The following is an 18473-nucleotide window of genomic DNA, read 5'->3' as shown; positions in this document are numbered from 1 at the left end:
GCCTATTCTGGCACTTCTCTCCTTTATGTAAAAAATCATCATTTTTTTTGCTGAAAAATTACTCAAAACCCCCAAACATTATATATGTTTTTTTAGTAGACACCCTACGGAATAAAATGGCGGTCATTGCTTTTTATCTCACACGTTATTTGCGCAATAATTTTTCAAACGCCTTTTTTAAAAAAAAAAAACGGTTTCATGAATTAAAAAATAACAATACCTCACATGTGTGGTTTGAGTGGCGTTTACATATGTGGGCGGGACTTACGTGTGCGTTCGCTTCTGAACGTGAGCCCCCGGGGACAGGGGCGTTTTACATTTTTATTTATTTTTTTATTTTATTTTTACACTTTTTTTTTACAATTTTTTTTTTTTATCACTTTTATTCCTGTTACAAGGCATGTAAACATCCCTTGTAATAGGAATCTATGTGACAGGTCCTCTTTATGGAGAGATGTGGGGTCAATAAGACCCCACATCTCTCCTCCAGGCTGGAAAGCATGAGATCGGGAAAAAAAATTCACCGATCTCATGCTGACAGCCGCGATCGCGGCTTCGTTTATTTCCAGGTACCCGGGCGTGACGTCGCACCTGGGCCTCCAACGGTCATAGAGATGACTGGAGACCATCTGGTCACCGGAAATCTCTATCGTCCTCATCCGGCGTCGGCCGATTCTTTCTCCGGGCCTCCGATGGCACGAGAGAGCCCGGAGAACCACCGGATGGCGGCGGGAGGGGGGATGTCCCCTCCATTCGCCTATAAGAACGATCAAGCGGCGGAACTGCCGATATGATCATTCTTATCATGTACAGAATCGCCGGCTGCAAAGAATGATATCGGAATAATGCCTCTAGCTGCAGGCATCATTCAGATATCCCCCCTAAAAGTCAAGGACGTCATTTTACTATGGCTGGATATTGAAGTGGTTAAGACCACAAAATGGCTCACCACCAATATCTCAGTCCTACACTTGGGTTTAGGATTCTCCTCTGTTTTGGGCTAAAAGATAAGCCGCAGGAGCACAGTAAAACAGACTCTCCGTTTCAGTTGGTAGGCAGCCCACACATTCTCCCAGCTGTGCACTACTCCACACTCCACCTACTTTAAGGTGGGTTCACCCTTTCGGGACCAAAGTCCCTGTAATCAGAGTTTGGAGGCACTTTCCCACCCAAAGTCTCTCAAAGCTACCAAAATCTGGGTCCAAAATGAAGACTCATAAATTCAGAGAATACTGTAAATCAGCCCACTCCACTCAAACTGGACTACCCCAGAAGCCCTCTCCCTGCATGTGTGAGAACCTCTGAGTTACTAAAAATGTCTCCTGAACTCTCCCTTAAAGGGGCCCCAACCCAAATAGTGGGAAAATATATAAATATATCTCCTGTCTAGGACCCATCCCTGGCATCTTGTACTACAGCATATATATATATATATATATATATCTAGATATATATATATATATATATATATCTAGATATATATATATATATATATATATCTAGATATATATATATATATATATATATATACTCACTGGTCACTTTATTAGATACACCTGCTCAACTGGTTGGTAACACAAGTTGCTAATCAACCAATCACATGGCAGCAACTCAATGCATTTAGGCATCTAGATGTGTTGAAGAAGACTTTGCTGAAGTTCTAACCGAGCATCAGAATGGGGAAGAATGGGGATTTTAAGAGGAAGTAAACCCTGATGGGTTTTACTTCCTCTTTTGTATCCCTGCATCGCATATTAGCCCATTATGTGGCACTTACCTGCAAATGAAGCCCGCCCTGTCCCCGCTGGAGGCTGCATCCATCTTCACCGCTCTTCCTTCCAGGGCTGCAGACTCCAGCTCTGTGACTGGCCGGAGCTGTGTGATGTCACTCCTGCCAGTCACGGCACTCGCTCGGGAAGAAATGGCATGGAGGGCCATTTCTTCACAGCGCATGCGCTGATGACATCATTGGCGCACAACACAGTAAATATCTCTTTAGGAGATTTCTACAGTACCTATAGGTAAACCTTAGAGGCTTACCTATAGGTACAAGTTCCCCATGGAGGTTTACAACCATTTTAAAGTGGAGTTCCACCCACTTTTACAACTCTTCAGTATCCCTCACTAAACTGTGCACTGTTAACAAATTGGATATTTTTTATTTTTTTTTTCTCAGTACCTACTGTATATCTGCTGTATTCATTTTTCACTTCCTCCTCCCTGGCCGCGGCCCATCGCATCATTTCCTGATTGCAATGCCTTCTGGGAAGGGGCGGCAACTTCCTCTGAAACTGCCGTTGCTATGGAAACCTAACCTGAAACCTATTACACTGCTTGTGCTGCACTGAGCATGTGCAAGATCTGCAAGGATGAGATCCAGGAAGAAATACAGTCTGGCTTCAGATGCCCACACTTAAGATGGCCACGGCCTGCTGTAAGTTTATAAAATAACAAACTACTGCTATAAACTAACAAAACAGACCTTAGTTTACAGACTAACTTTACTAGTATACATTAAGCTTGTGTATTATAGGGGTATTTTTATTTAAAAAAGTATAATTTTTGCTGGAACACCACTTTAAGTGACATTGAACGTGGCATGGTTGTTGGTGCCAGATGGGCTGGTCTGAGTACTTTAAAAACTGCTGATCTACTGGGATTTTCACACACAACCATCTCTCGGATTTACAGAGAATGCTCCAAAAAAGAGAAACTATCCAGTGAGCGGCAGTTGTTTGGACGAAAATCCTTTGTTGATGTAAGAGGTCAGAGGAGAATGGGCAGACTGGTTCCAGATGATAGAAAGGCAACAGTAACTAAAATAACCACTCGTTACACCCAAGGTATGCAGAATACCATCTCTGAACGCACAGCACATCAAACCTTGAAGCAGATGGGCTACAGCTGCAGAAGACCACACCGGATGCAACTCCTCTCAGCTAAGAACAAGAAACTGAGGCTAAAATTTGCACAGGCTCACTAAAATTGGACAATAGAAGATTGGAAAAACGTTGCCTGGTCTGACGAGTCTCAATTTCATCTGCGACATTCAGATGGTGGGGTCAGAATTTGGTGTAAACAACATGAAAGCATGGATCCATCCTGCCTTGTACCAATGGTTCAGGCTGGTGGTGGTGGTATAGTGGTGTGGGGCATATTTTCTTGGAACACTTTGGGCCCCTTAGTACCAACTGAGCATTGATTAAATGCCTCAGCCTACCTCAGTATTGTTGCTGACCATGTCCATCCCTTTATGACTACAGTGTACTCATCTTCTGATGGCTCCTTCCAGCAGGATAATGCACCATGTCACAAAGCTCCAATCATCTCACCACTGGTTTCTTGTACATGACAATGAGGCCAGTGTACTCCAATGGCCTCCACAGCCACCAGATCTCAATCCAATAGACCACCTTTGGGAGGTGGTGGAACAGGGGATTGGCATCATGGATGTGCAGCCAACAAATCTGCAGCAACTGTGTGATGCTATCACATGTCACTATGGACCAAAATCTCTGTGGAATGTTTCCAACACTTTGTTGAATCTATGCCACAAAGAAGCAGAAGAGAGTTTTGCTTGCCAGCGTAGCCTTATTTGCAAATTAATTTTTATTTTAGTCCGGCCAGTTCTGAGATTTACACAATCCTTCCTGATATAACAGCTGGGAGGTGACCTCCCTTTTTTTTACTGCAGGTAAGCAATACAGCGTGGTTACTTCCCTGCTGTCAAACTGTGACTGGACATAAAAGTAATAGCACAATTATGAGGCCACCACGCACACCATTACACTTATACGAGCTTGTAGGAAATAACATTCCAAAACCATGGACATCAATATGGTGTTGCCGAGCCCCCCCCCCCCCCCCCCTTTTGGAGGGTGTCCTATTCAGCCACAAGGGTATTTGTGAAGTCAGGTACTGACATTGGAAGAGAATTGGTTCTAATTCATTCCAAAGGTGTTCAGAGAGTTGAGGTCAGGGAAGGCCACTTAAGTTCCTCCTCACCAAATTTAATAAATCATATCTTTATAAAGGGTGTTCAGTAGAGTTGAGGTCAAGAAAGGCCTCTCACGTTTCTTCTCGCCAAATTCACCAAACCATGTCTTTATGGAGGGTGTTCAGTAGAGTTGAGGTCAGGGAAGGCCACTCATGTTCCTCCTCACCAAACTCAACAAACCATGTCTTTATGGAGGGTGTTCAGTAGAGTTGAGGTCAGGGAAGGCCACTCATGTTCCTCCTCACCAAACTCAACAAACCATGTCTTTATGGAGGGTGTTCAGTAGAGTTGAGGTCAGGGAAGGCCACTCATGTTCCCCCTCACCAAACTCAACAAACCATGTCTTTATGGACTGAATAATAATTAACATCAGAACTAATATGATTATATTATATTGATAATAATATTGATAGGATTCTTCGTGGACGGTGCTCAGTAGGGTTGAGGACAGGGCTCTGTACAGGCCACTCAAGGTCCTCCATACCAAACCCCTCAAACCATGTCTTTATGAAGCTGGCTTTGTACACCGGGGCACAGTGATGCTAAAAGAGAAAATGGTCTTCCCCAAACTGACACCACGGGGTTAGAAGAGTACAACTTTCTAAAATGTCTTTACATAACAAAACATTAGAAGTAACCTTCACTGAAAACACCTGAACGCAATCATTTGGGGCAATGCTCCTATAGTTCTGATCATTTCAAATATTTGGAAGAATTTGTAACATTTGCTGAACTTTACTTATGACGAAAGCAAAAGAGCTATTCTAAAGATTCTAAATAGATGTCCCTTGTATTGGATACACTTGTCAGTAGATGTAGCAGAGGCTGTCTCGGAGTATTGACCCAACCTCTCACCGTCAGTTCTACAGGGAATTACCAGTGGATAATATCAAGGCAGATTCAACTACTTATACTAGTCTCATTTAAAATACATTTAATTATTTATTGGATGCACAACACTTTTTTTTTATATCTGTCCAGAGTTCATTGTAAACATTTTCACTGCCAAAGCCATTATAACTGACCAGCTATTTCTTTATTCTACATTATGGCGTTACACAATCATTTGGCCCAATAATGGCAATAGTTGGAAGGAATCAGGAACTGGCCACTGGAGTCCCCTAAAAATATAAAAAGCCAACATGTGATTCAACTCACCTGGAAATAGAAGTATCAGTCTTAGGTATAGTTAACCTTTAAAAAGGAAGACATGTTTGCATTTTACCTATCGCATTTCGGAGCCACAGACACAGGGGTTGATTCACTAAAGGCAAATAGTCTGTGCGCTTTGCAATTGCAGTTGCACTCATTTTCCCCAGAGCTTAGTTAATGTGGCGAAGCTCAGCTGATCTCGTCATCCATTCATGTGCAAGCAAAAATGCATTTTTTTTTTCTTGCACCTGATTGGGTATTCTTTACAAAATGAAGCTTTACTGAAAGTGCTTACTGCTTACTGAAAGAGCTTCTCACAGTGTGCATTAGAAGTTGCAGCAAGTCAGAATCCATCTAATTTCGGCTACTTTCACACTGGGGCCGTTTTTCAGGCATTTTAGCGCTAAAACCTGAAAACCGCACCCCCCCATGCCACCCCAGTGTGAAAGCCAGAGTGCTTTCACACTGTGGCAGTGCGCTTGCGGGACAGGACAAAAAGTCCTGCAAGCAGCATCTTTGGGGCGTTTTTGGAGCGCCAGTGGGGTGACACCATCAAGGTGCTGTCAAGCCCCCGATCAGTGTATTGTGACTTCGGCTCTTTTCCCTGCTCAGTCCAGCAGAGAACTTGGCAGCGCTGAGACAGGAGAAAGGCGAGCTGCAGGGCTGTCAGAGGTTTCCCCCTTTCTCCTGTCAGGGAGAAGAGACGACGGCTCTCACCAGTTCCCCACCCAACTTCCTGCTCGCTCCGTTCCTTCCCTATTTGCCATAACTGAGGGCCAATCAAAGGAGACTAGGAGAGGAGAGCATCATGGGACATGTAGTCCCAAAGATTGGCGGCCCCATTTTCCACAGGGAGGAGGCTACAGCTCGATCAAGAGAGAGATTGACAGACTGCAGCCTGGAAAAAAGCTGAGGGAGAGAGTGCTACAGGACAAAGAACGAGGAGTGTGTTGGGCGGAAGCCAGAGAGAGAGCTACGCTGCTCAGCGCCACCAGAGAGAGCAAGACTGAGCTAATACCAGGGTACAGACATGCTACACTACTGACCAGAGTCGCCCCTGGGGAACCCAGGGTGAGCAATTATCCAGCCGGAGGGATGGGCCATTATCCATTAATCATCCTAGGGACTGTACTACATCTGCAGTCTCTGACCATCAGGGCCGGACTTACCATTGGGCTTGACTCGGCTCAAGCCCATGGGCCCCGGCCAATAGGGGGCCCTGCCCCTTTCAAAAACCCCCGAGAGCGGCCGAAAGCCACCAAAAGTCGCCGAGAGCGGCCGAAAGCCGCCGAGATCTTGGCCGCGCTATTTTTAACTGAAAGGCTGCAATGACAAGGTAGCAATGACACTGAAGCAAGGCTACACTGACACTGACAAGGCTGCAAATGACACTGACAAGGCTGCAGATGAACACTGATAAGGCTGCATTGATGGGCATTTAAATGTAAGTTATTTTTCCTTAAACTTCCCTCCTAAAAGTTTTTTTTCTTAAAATTCCCTCCTAAACTTGGGGTGCGTGTTATACGCCAATAAATATGGTAATCATTTTATCAATTTTTATTGCTTTTATTAATCGTGGACCCAGGACAAATACCAGTACAGTATCTCCCACTTATACGCTTATATATTATCTACTTTTGTGAGTAGCCATTAAGCTGTTTTGTCTTGTCCAATTAAACAGAAGTTCTTTAATACTGCACTGAGTCTGGCGCACCTTGTCCTCTTCTATTTCTGTTTTATAGAGCTGTGCATATGTATAGAAGGGTAGGGCCCGAAAGTGACTCAATCCCAGGGGCCCCCACTACCCTATATCCTGCCCTACTGACCATGATAATGTGATAATGACATTGTTGAAAAGGGGCAGTGCATGGGTGACCCTAAAATGATGCCCCCCCTGAAAAAAGTTCTGCGGACGCCCATGCCGCCAACACTGCTCTGCAAAATCCCTGGCTGAAGTGGAGACATGGACAGAAGGGGGAGATAGAGAGCAGCAGAATCAAAGAGTTTTTTTGAAGAATCTCATAGTGACAGTGAGTATGAATAGTAAGTAATCAGGGGCGGACTGACAACTCATGGGGCCCCCAGGCAATAGGAGATTATGGGGCCCCCAGGCAATAGGAGAAGATTATGGGGCCCCCGGGAAATAGGAGATTATGAGGCCCCTAGGCAGTAGGAGATTATAGGGCCCCCAGGCAATAGGAGATTATGGGGCCCCCAGGCAATAGATTATGGGGCCACACAGTATACACACACACACACATACAGTATACACACACAATATACACACACAGAATACACATACACACACTGAAAAGGTACTGGAGAGGCGGGGCAGCTATAATCTTGGGATTTAAAAAAAAAAAAACATACTGTCCCTGGTTTTATTGAGGCTGGCAACCCTGATGGGGCCCCTTAGTGGCATGGGGCCCTCGGGCAGTGCCCGAGTGCCCGAATGTTCAGTTCGCCCCTGCGTGTAATACACCATTTCCTGATAGTTTTTATGATGTGAGTTTAGTGACACTTTAGGAAGATGGTGTCCCCCCAATTTATATATATATTAAAATGATATACAAACACAAAAATAAAAGAGGTTCTTACATGTAATTTTTTTAGCTCTAGAATTGTAAATGATTTTGTAGCCGAGCGATCACAGGATGTGATGTTGTAAGCGGAGCATACCCTGCTGAATACACCTTTTATAGTCCTAACAAAATGTGTATGTGTGGCACAATAAACAGCTTTTATTTTTATTCAGAGGAAGGCAGCAATTTAAATAGCTAAACACACGTATCTTTTTATTCATAACGATTATCTGTGGAGATCCTGCATAATAAGCAATTTACTCTGCAATGGTAACCTGCGACGCTCGCTTCATTTGATGAATCTCCGTTTTAGGAGAAATTATGCAGCAAAAAACAAGTTTGGCTTTAATTAACAATTGTCTGGTGTCCTCCGGCAGGCATTTCATGGTGATGGCCTGAATTTATTCATAATTTTAATTAGGTGCTATGCAGTTAAAGGGGAACTATAGGCAGATGTACATTTCCACTATTTAGTATGGCACTTATGACGGCAATTCATCCCCACCTAATGTAGAACTCATCTTCCCTTATATACATGTAATGTGCTCAAATTACACAACTTTTTGGATTTAGGTATTTGCTTGCTGAAAAAACAAACAAACACCCAGTTCGAGTAGCCAAATCATTTGATTTGTTCAAAGTTATAGGCAGGGTTTTTTTTCAGCAGGAACACAGTTCTGACACGTCTAGCACTGCATGTATGTAATGGCAAGGGGTGCTGGGATATGCTGGAGAATCTATTGAGGCTGGCTGCTGGGGGATCCATTGTCACTGGAAGGAGTTTATAGTTGGGAGGGTCTGTTGTTGCTGGTGAAGGATCTATTGTTGCTGGGGATCTACTGTTGAGGGAGGGAGCCTATTGTTGCTGGGGGGATCTACTGTTGAGGGAGGGGTCTTGTGTTGCTGGGGGGATCTACTGTTAAGGGAGGGGTCTATTGTTGCTGGGGGGATCTACTGTTGAGGAAGGGGTCCATTGTTACTGGGGGTCTACTGTTAAAGGAGGTGGGGTCTATTGTTGCTGGCTGCAGAAGGGTCTATTGATATTGGCATTTAGGAGATATATTTTTTCTGGAGGGGGTCTATTGTTGATAGGGGAATCTACTGTTGAGGGAGGGGTCCATTGTTGCTGAGGGGATCTACTGTTGAGGGAGGGGTCTATTGTTCTGGGGGGATCTCGTTAACCATGTTACTCGCAATCCGAGGTACCACTGTACTTGGTTCTGTATTCTCTAAAAGGGGCGGTACTGGAAGGTGGCCATGGGGGCTACCAAGGGAGGTGCTTAAAGGTAGGTAGGGGGCAAAGGGGGGGGGGGTATGGGCAAAACAAGATTATCTTTAAAATAGTATTTGATGTGGCTTTCACATATTTACATGCGTGTTCTTTCACATTATGGTTATTGTATTGTAGCCCCCTGGAGTTTAATCAGGGAGCTCCTCACAAATTTACTTGCCAAGAGTGGTTATCTTGGTTGATTCCTAGAGATCTATTGATTTCTCCCTAAGCTTGGCCTTGTTGCACTTTTCTATTCTACCACTAGGTGGCCGGATACTTGGTGGTACTAGATACGAGAAGGGCAATCTAAGGTCAGGTTATGGGTGTGTGGGTGTCCCAGCCAATGGGCAGGGGTTTTCTTTTTCTCAGATCAGCAGATGATCTTGATCAAGAGCACCTAAGTTGGCTGATCAGAACTCCCCCCAGAATTGAATAAGAGAAAGAACAAGAAAGTTGGCTAGAGAGAGGGATGGGGAAGAAAAACAAGAAATTAGGATAGAGAGAGTTAAAGGGAAAGAAAGGAGAACAAAGAGAAAGAGTGGTACATCCTAAAATATACCAAAAGGGGTTTTAATACTGTGCAAGTGGAAGGGACTTGGGGAGCGCTAAATGTCCCTGGGTTAGGGGCGCAAATTACTTGTCTTGCCTTGGGTGCTGACAACCCACGCTGCGAAAATAATTTTACTGTTAGGGGTCCCCACAACTTGGGAAATTTTATCAAGGGGTCACGGCACTAGAAAGGTGCAAGGGAGATGTCTATTTCACAAGCATCCCCCAGGACATCCACGTGGCGACTTAACGAAACGCTCCTAAAAGACCCAGAGATTGCCGCTGACGTCCTTCGGGAACTCAAGTCATACTTCTCTGTCAATAAAGATTCTGTAGACAACCCAGCCATTGTATGGTCAGCACATAAGTGCGTCATTAGAGGCATACTAATCAAACACGGTCATGCGGCCAAACAACGTCGTGCTAAAACCTTGACAGACCTCTTAACGCAACTTCACACTTTGGAACGTCAACATAAGAGTCGGCCCGATAGTGCTACCAAGACGGAACTTGTCCGTCTTCGGGAAGCTATACGAGACCATTCCATGTACAAGGCGAAACATGTACTACTAAAGGCCCGGCGTTCTTTCTACGAATACGGCGATAAATGTGGTCGGCTATTGGCCCAAGCCATACGTGCGAAGCGCTCTCAGACATATGTGCCCGCTCTTCTCTCGTCATCGGGCTCCAGAGTACATTCGTCCCCGGAGCTGGCGGATACTTTCCGTACTTTTTACTACAAGCTTTATAATCTGGATCCAATCCCCACCCCTCAGTTGCTACCCCAAAAAACCCTAGACATTTGCAAATATCTTCAAGAGACTGACCTTCCTACGCTGACGACTGAGGAACGAGTAGACTTGTCTAAACCTATTACCATGGAAGAATTTGCAGCCGCAATAGCTGACACCCAGCCCGGTAAGGCTCCTGGACCGGATGGGTTTACCCTCCCATATTACAAACTATACCTGGACATTTTGGCACCTTCATTTCTGGCAGCCTTTAATTCTGTGCTAGACGGACACAATCTCCCTGCTGACATGCTACGCGCATCTATATCTGTGATCCCTAAGCCGGGTAAAGACCCACTACTATGCGCCAATTACAGGCCCATTTCACTTCTGAATGGTGATATGAAACTTTTCACTAAAATCCTGGCCTCCCGGATGAATGCCATATTACCACGTCTGGTCGGAATAGACCAAGTCGGTTTTATTCAAACTAGAGAGGCCAGGGACAACACCACCCGGACACTGAACATTATAGAAAAAGCGAAACGTTCCCGAATACCCTTACTGCTCCTTTCCACGGATGCCGAGAAGGCTTTTGACAGGGTGGACTGGACCTTCCTTCGGGAGACACTTAAATTTGTGGGTATGCCAGATTCCATCCTGTCATGGATTTTGGCCATCTATGAGAATCCCACAGCGACTGTCCGGGTAAACGGCTTTGACTCCAGCCCTTTCTCTATCTCGAACGGCACCAGACAGGGCTGCCCCCTGTCTCCAATGCTGTTCGTCCTCTCCCTGGAACCTTTTCTACGCCACATCAGAAGTAACCAGTCCATAAAAGGCATCCAATCGGATCAATGCCAACACAAAGTTGCGGCTTATGCCGACGACCTCTTGTTCTACATTACCGAGCCCCTCACCTCTCTACCCTCCTTGTTACAGGAGCTAAAACGTTATGGCACCCTATCTAATTTTAAGGTCAACCTACAAAAATCAGAGGCCTTAAATGTATCCTTATCAGACTCTACCATTTCTAACTTACGCCCCTTCTTTCCATTCAAATGGGCTGCCCGCTCAATACAATATCTAGGAACAAAAATCTCTGCAAAACTACAAGACATTGTCACCCTCAACTTTCAGCCCCTTCTATCTACGCTCGCTGCTGATCTAGAGAGATGGAACTCTCTGGCCCTTTCATGGTTCGGCCGCTGCAATATACTTAAAATGAATGCAATGCCCAGACTTCTGTACTTATTGCAGGCACTGCCCGTTAAGATACCTCAAACATTTTTTCACGTCGTTCGCTCACTATTCATCAGATTCATCTGGCGTGGAAAACACCCACGTCTCGGCAGAACACTCCTATTAAGACCAAAGACTAAAGGCGGTCTCGGATTCCCAGATCCAGCTCTATACTATACCGCGGCACATATGACCAGAGTGGTGGACTGGTGCCGTCACAGTGATTTAAAGCTCTGGGTCTCGCTGGAGCGGGAGGCGGCCGGAGCCCCTCTGGCGGGACTACCTTGGGCTGGGAAAACTCCTGCCACCCACTTGACCACTCACCCACTGATTGGACCAACTCTTATGGAACTGAAGAGGTTTTTCCGTTTAGCCTCATTAAGAAACTTTCCATCTCCACTGACGCCACTTATTGGCCATCCGGATTTCCTACCTGGCCTCACTGACCTGTCCTTTCGATCGCAAGCCCCGCAGGGGCTCATGAGGGCCTCCACGCTCCTGCGGTCCTCCGGTTGGCCAGCTACAGAGAGCCTGCTCTCAGGTCGGGCTCCACTTCGGTTGGACCACTGGAGGATAAATCAATTATCCCACTTCCTTGGCTCACTGCCCAAACCAAACCACTTTGTCAGAGAGCTCCACTCTTTTGAGGAGCTCTGTTTGGGTGAGGGACCGATTCGGAGATCCTTATCAGCCTCCTACAAATCCCTCTTGGAACTGCACGCCACAGAAGATCCCCCATTCTTAGCAAAATGGGAGAGAGACTTGCAAGTCACCTTCACAGAACCCCAAAAAGAACGCATACTCTTTTTCGCACAGAAATCCTCTGTGTGCAGCAAATACCAAGAGACCGCATATAAAATAGTGACGCGCTGGTACAGGACCCCTACAGTGTTAGCCAAGATATTTCCTTTACAATCTGACCGCTGCTGGCGTTGTAACCTACATCCAGGCACTCTAATACATATTTTCTGGGACTGCCCTGTACTAAAAACTTTTTGGCAGCCGGTGCTTAAGCTCATACAGAAACTCACGGATATCTCCCTTCAGGATAATCCAGCTGCGGTTCTTCTTAACCTTACTCCCCTGTCAAAGAAACGTTACCACAAATCCCTTCTCAAGCATCTCCTTAACGCGGCCCGGGCTAGCATTCCACCTCTTTGGAAGCAACAGTCTGCACCAACGGTGGCCCAATGGTTTGCGAGGGTGAAGGACATTGAGCAGATGGAGGATCTGACCTCTGCGTTGCGGGACAGGTCAGAGGAACATAAGTCCAGATGGTTTCATTGGAACCTTTTTCGCTTCTCCGACGAGTTCCACCAATACCTGTCGGGGTCCATTGTCTAGGATTCCCATGGACAGTTCAGTATTACCGAATTTGGCTCCCCGGGGGGCAAACGTCTCTCCCCTCCTCCCCACCCCCCTCCCAGGAGTGTTTATTTAATTTTTAATTATTTATCTTTTATCTCTCTTTCTTCTTCTCTTTCCTTAGTCTTCTCTCTCTAACTTTACTATTTCTCTCTCTATAAAAAAAGATATAAAAAGTGATGGGCACAGATGTTTAAGTTTACATTATATTAGACTTCGGCGAGTGGTATCTTAGTCTAACTGAATAATGACCTTCACTCACATTTAACTGTTAAGTTTCTGACTGTTATACTTGACCAGTTCATTACAGTTTAAATGCAATGCGAAGCTACCGTTATATTTGTATCTGTGTCATATCTTTAAATAAAAAATTTTAAAAAAAAAAAGAAAGGTGCAAGGATTATAACAACCTTTTTTGCAGATTCCTACCTTTTGTTGTTCTGAAGAAATCCATGTGTGTTCCTCTGTGCCTCTGTGATGAGTGGGTCTAATGGGAGTGGTTTCATTATCTGTCATCTGTGGCAGCTGCAGAGCTCTAATGAGGAAATCTACTGGGCCTGCATCTGAGGCAGCCTTCTGGGAAAATGGGTGAGCCAATCACACAAACAGGAAATGATGTTTCTGGGGAGTGGTCAGTACACACTCTGTGCACAGAACAACTCCATGCAGCCATATTGCATTGCATATATAGAAATTTACAGTGGCTGCAGGATTGAAAAGGAGAAGTACTGTATTTATTGGCGTATAACACTCACTTTTTCACAATGAAAAGCAGGTGCAAGTAACGTGTGAGTGTTATACGCCAATTCTTCAATTTTAGCTGCCTCGGAGGGGACAGGAAGGGGGGCAGGATGAGTGCTGTCAGATTACATACAGTGAGAATCTCCTGTTTACTTGGCGGCCTCTGTAATAGGAAGTCCCGTCTCCTGGGCCACCATTGGACCACTGTTCTGTCTATCATAGGAGATTCTCACTCAGGGGCGTAACTAGAAATAGCAGGGCCCCATAGCAAAATGTTGTATGGGGCCCCCCTGCAAACAGCCCCCCCCCCACAGCTGCCCTAGTGTCAATTCAGCGTGAGCTGTGCCACATACAGCGTGACCTGTGCACAATTCAGTGTGACCTGTGCCCAATGCAGCGTGACCTGTGCCCCATGCAGCGTGACCTGTGCCCCATGCAGCGTGACCTGTGCCCAATGCAGCGTGACCTGTGCCTAATACAGCCTGGTCTGCCTGTGCCCCATACAGCGTGACCTGTGCCCCATACAGCGTGACCTGTGCCCCATACAGCGTGACCTGTGCCCCATACAGCCTGGTCTGCCTGTGCCCCATACAGCCTCACCTGTGCAGAGGAAGAGGCAAGCCACCCGGATCAGCAGAGAGCGGGATTGCCCGCTGTAATAGCTTTCATTTGAATTTCCCGTCTTCCCGGGGCTCGTCATCACATAGCCCCACCTCTTGGCCCGACCCCTTTGATGACGTCACATGTCCCGCATTGGATCGGCGTTCTGTCTATCAAAGGCGCCGGGCCAAGAGGTGGAGCTATGTGACGTGAGCCCCGGGAACACTGGAAGTTCTAATGAAAGCTCTTACATCGGGCAATTCAGCTCTCTGCTGATACGGACAGCTCGCCTCTTTCTCTCCTCTCTCTTCCCCTGGCTGGGAGACTGTGCCGGCGGTGCTCTTATCCTCACTGGGCCCCACTCGGCTGTGGGCCCCATAGCGCCCGCATGGGTCGCTATGGTGGTAGTTACGCCCCTGTTCTCACTGTATGTAATCTGTCGACGCTCATCCAGCCCCCCTCGCCGTCCCTTGTAGGCTGCAGATGGGCATCGATCAGACTGCATTGTTGGCAATGGTGAGGCTGCTGCATTGATGGCAATAGTGAGGCTGCTGCATTGAAGGCAATGGTGAGGCTGCTGCATTGATGGCAATGGTGAGGCTGCTTTATTGTTGGCAATGGTGAGGCTGCTGCATTGATGGCAATGGCGAGGCTGCTGCATTGATGGCAATGGCGAGGCTGCTGCATTGATGGCAATGGCGAGGCTGCTGCATTGATGGCAATGGCGAGGCTGCTGCATTGCTGGCTTTTTCCTGAAACTTCGCTCTGAAAATGAATGTGCGTGTTATACGACTGTGTGCGTGTTATACACCGATAGATACGGTAATTTTTAATAACATTCAATTACAATATGACTTATGTCGCAATTGTGCACACTATATTATTTTTTCTTTATTTGCTATTTTTTTTCTCAACGAAAGATGAGTTACCAATAAAGAAGTGACTGCTCTGGGCTTCAACAGAATGGCAGCCTCCAGCAAGAAGCAGGAGCAATGCTGGAGGCAATTTACAGCACACATTCATTTTGGTAGCATAATTATTAATGTGGAATATATGTTCCTTTTGTTAAAGAACATAAATTGTTATCAAACTGCGATGAGTAAATTTCTGCTGGAACACCATCTTACATAAACAAGCATTTAACATTTGATGACTTTTTAATCACTGGCACTGTAGAGAAGACACACAGAGAGAGTCAGGATGTCAGTCTCTCTGATCTCAGGGCTTGCAGTGTTATTGAAACAACTTATATAAGAGGTGATGAGGGGGCAGTTAGGTTTCTGCGAAATGTGTCATTTTCCCACTTGCAGATATCAAGGCATTATTACACAATTACACAGGATGGGAAAAACGATTTACGTGTGTTAAGATCAACTTGAAGGCGACTGCATATAATAAAAAAAAAAAAAAAGAAAAGAAAGTATAAAACAAATCAATTATACATAAGGGTAACAGATTGCCTGGTCTCCTTTGCTACTCTGATCCTCCGGTGCCTCCCTCAAATTCAAGACCCAGAATTGCGTCGGGCACACGATTTCCTGAGCTCAGGCCCATCCCATCCCACATGTCCCAACCAATCGTTCCCCTTGTCATGTACCCAGGCCCAGATTTACTCCCTTTGCCGCCCCAAGGCCGGGCCCTTCAATGCCACCCCCCCCCACACACACACCACCATTCTCATCCTTTATCGATGACTTCTACAATAGATCAATTAAAAACATATCTCCACACACAAGAACACTGAAAATAACTGGCTTTAATTGTACAGACTGAAAATACTCTGTAATGCAGAAAATGCCTTTTAAAGATTATTAGACATGTGCATTCGTTTTCGTCCGAATGCATTTTCGTCCGAACTTCAGGTATTTTCGTTATCGTTTTAACAAACGATAACGAAAGTGCAGAGCTCGAAAAACGAAAGATCCGACATAAACAAATGCTTTATTTTCGTTTTTGTTGCGACAACAGTTCGATATAGATAGGAGATTCGACATGACGCTGACAATAACAATCTGTGTCTATTGAACCTGTGGTTGAATGTGCCTAACCTTAGCTCTATTAGTCCAAGATTATTCGACATAAAGAGAAAATATTCGACATAGAGAGAAAAGATCGCTGCTGGAATTGGGTGGGGGAAGTAAAATAAAAATAATGATAATGTTGAATGTTATTGGCTGTTTGTAACCAAAGAGGAGGGGCAGTAAAATAGCTAGAACTAAGTACACACGTACAGCCAACTTACTTTCATTTACGATTTGCTAGCAGAGAGAGACACACACACTGAATCATTTCAGAAGACAGTCAATCTTAGTTGGTCCGTTTGTCAGAGAACCTGAATTATTTAGCAATTAACCACTTCCCTACCCGCCCATAGTCATATGACGTCCACAGATGGGATCTCCCATCCTGGGTGGACGTCATATGACGTCCTGGGATTCCCGGGCGTCTAGGGGGCGCGCGCGCCACGATCCTCGGGACCCGGTGCGTGTGCCCGGCGGCCGCGATGTCCGCCGGGCACCCGCGATTGCCCGTTAACCGGGCTGGCATGTGGATCTGTGTGTGTAAACACACAGATCCACAGCCTGTCAGCTCTGAGGAGAGCGATCTGTGTTCCCAGAACGGAGGAACACTGATCGGTCTCCTCCCCTAGTGCGTCCCCTCCCCCTTCAGTTAGTAATCACTCCCTAGGAAACACATTAACCCCTCCCCGCCCCCTAGTGGTTAACCCCTTCACTGCCTGTCACATTTACACAGTAATCAATGCAATGTTATAGCATTGATCGCTGTATAAATGTGATTGGTCCCAAAAATGTGTCAAAAGTGTCCGATGTGTCCGCCATAATGTCGCAGTCACCAAAAAAAATCGCGATCGCCGCTAAAAAAATAAAAAATAATTTTTTTTTTTTAAAATGCCATAAATCTATCCCATATTTTGTAGACGCTATAACTTTTGCGCAAACCAATCAATATACGCTTATTGCGATTTTTTTTTAACAAAAATATGTAGAAGAAAACGTATCGGCCAAAACTGAGGAAAAAATGTGTTTTAAAAAAAAAAAAATTGGGATATTATTATAGCAAAAAGTAAAAAATATTGTGTTTTTTTCAAAATTGTCGCTCTTCTTTTGTTTATAGCGCAAAAAATAAAAACCGCAGAGGCGATCAAATACCACCAGAAAAAAGCTCTATTTGTGGTGAAAAAAGGACGTCAATTTTTTTTGGGTACAACGTCGCACGACCGCGCAATTGACGTTTAAAGTGCGACAGCGCTGAAAACTAAAAATTGGCCTGGGAAGGAAGGGGGTGAAATTGCCCTGTATTGAACCGGTTAAGCATAAGCACAGCAGCAGAACAATAGTGAAGCAAGCTACAGTTCAACTTAACTTTTTCATAATAATTTGCTGCTATTGTGTTAGTGTTATGAACTTGATAGTGATACTAGTGTTGCTAGTGTTGTGATAGCCTCAGAGGCTGCCCGTGTTGTGTGTGTGTGTGTGGGGGGGTTATTATTATAGATTCCATATTATAGATTGAGGTTCTATACAGATTCTATGTACCCTATCTTGTTACCTGTCTGATCAGTGATCACTATCACCAGTCCATTTTCTGTTTGAACTATAAACATTCAACACGAACAACGAAGATTTGACAAAGCAGCAAAAAACATACAAACTTCAAATCTTTGGCTTATGGTGTCTGTCGAAAGTTCTAAGAAGGTTCGACGGAGCAGCTAAACTATACGGCGTTGTACAGTTTAGCTGCTCCGTCGAATCTTCTTTGAACATTCGACAGACACCATAAGCCTTCAATGACAGATTCAACCTTAATTAATTTGGATTCTCGGATGAACGCAATTTTTAACGAAAAACGAAATAAATAAAAACGAATTTCGGGAGTAACTAAATAAATGTATTTTTTGGACAAAAATGAAATTCTGAAACAAAATATTTCAGTGTCTAAAGATTATAGCAGTAAGAAACTCCTTACAATTTTTTAGTTCCAACTTTTCTTTTGGCAAACTCATCGATAATATCTTCGTAGGACAAAGTATTTAAAAGTTCTGACTCAATGGCAAGTAAAGCTAAACTGTTCAGTCTTTCTTGACCCAAAGATGATCGTAAATAGTTCTTTATGCAAATACATTAGGGTGACCAGACATCCCCGGTTTCTGGGGACAGTCCCCGGATTGAGGACACTGTCCCTGGACCAAGCCTGTCCCCAGTTTTGTCCCCGGATTGGAT

The sequence above is a fragment of the Aquarana catesbeiana genome, linkage group LG02 (genome assembly GCF_042186555.1).
Source record: "Aquarana catesbeiana isolate 2022-GZ linkage group LG02, ASM4218655v1, whole genome shotgun sequence".
Lineage (NCBI taxonomy): Eukaryota > Metazoa > Chordata > Amphibia > Anura > Ranidae > Aquarana > Aquarana catesbeiana.
Note: the sequence above shows the minus strand (reverse complement) of the source record.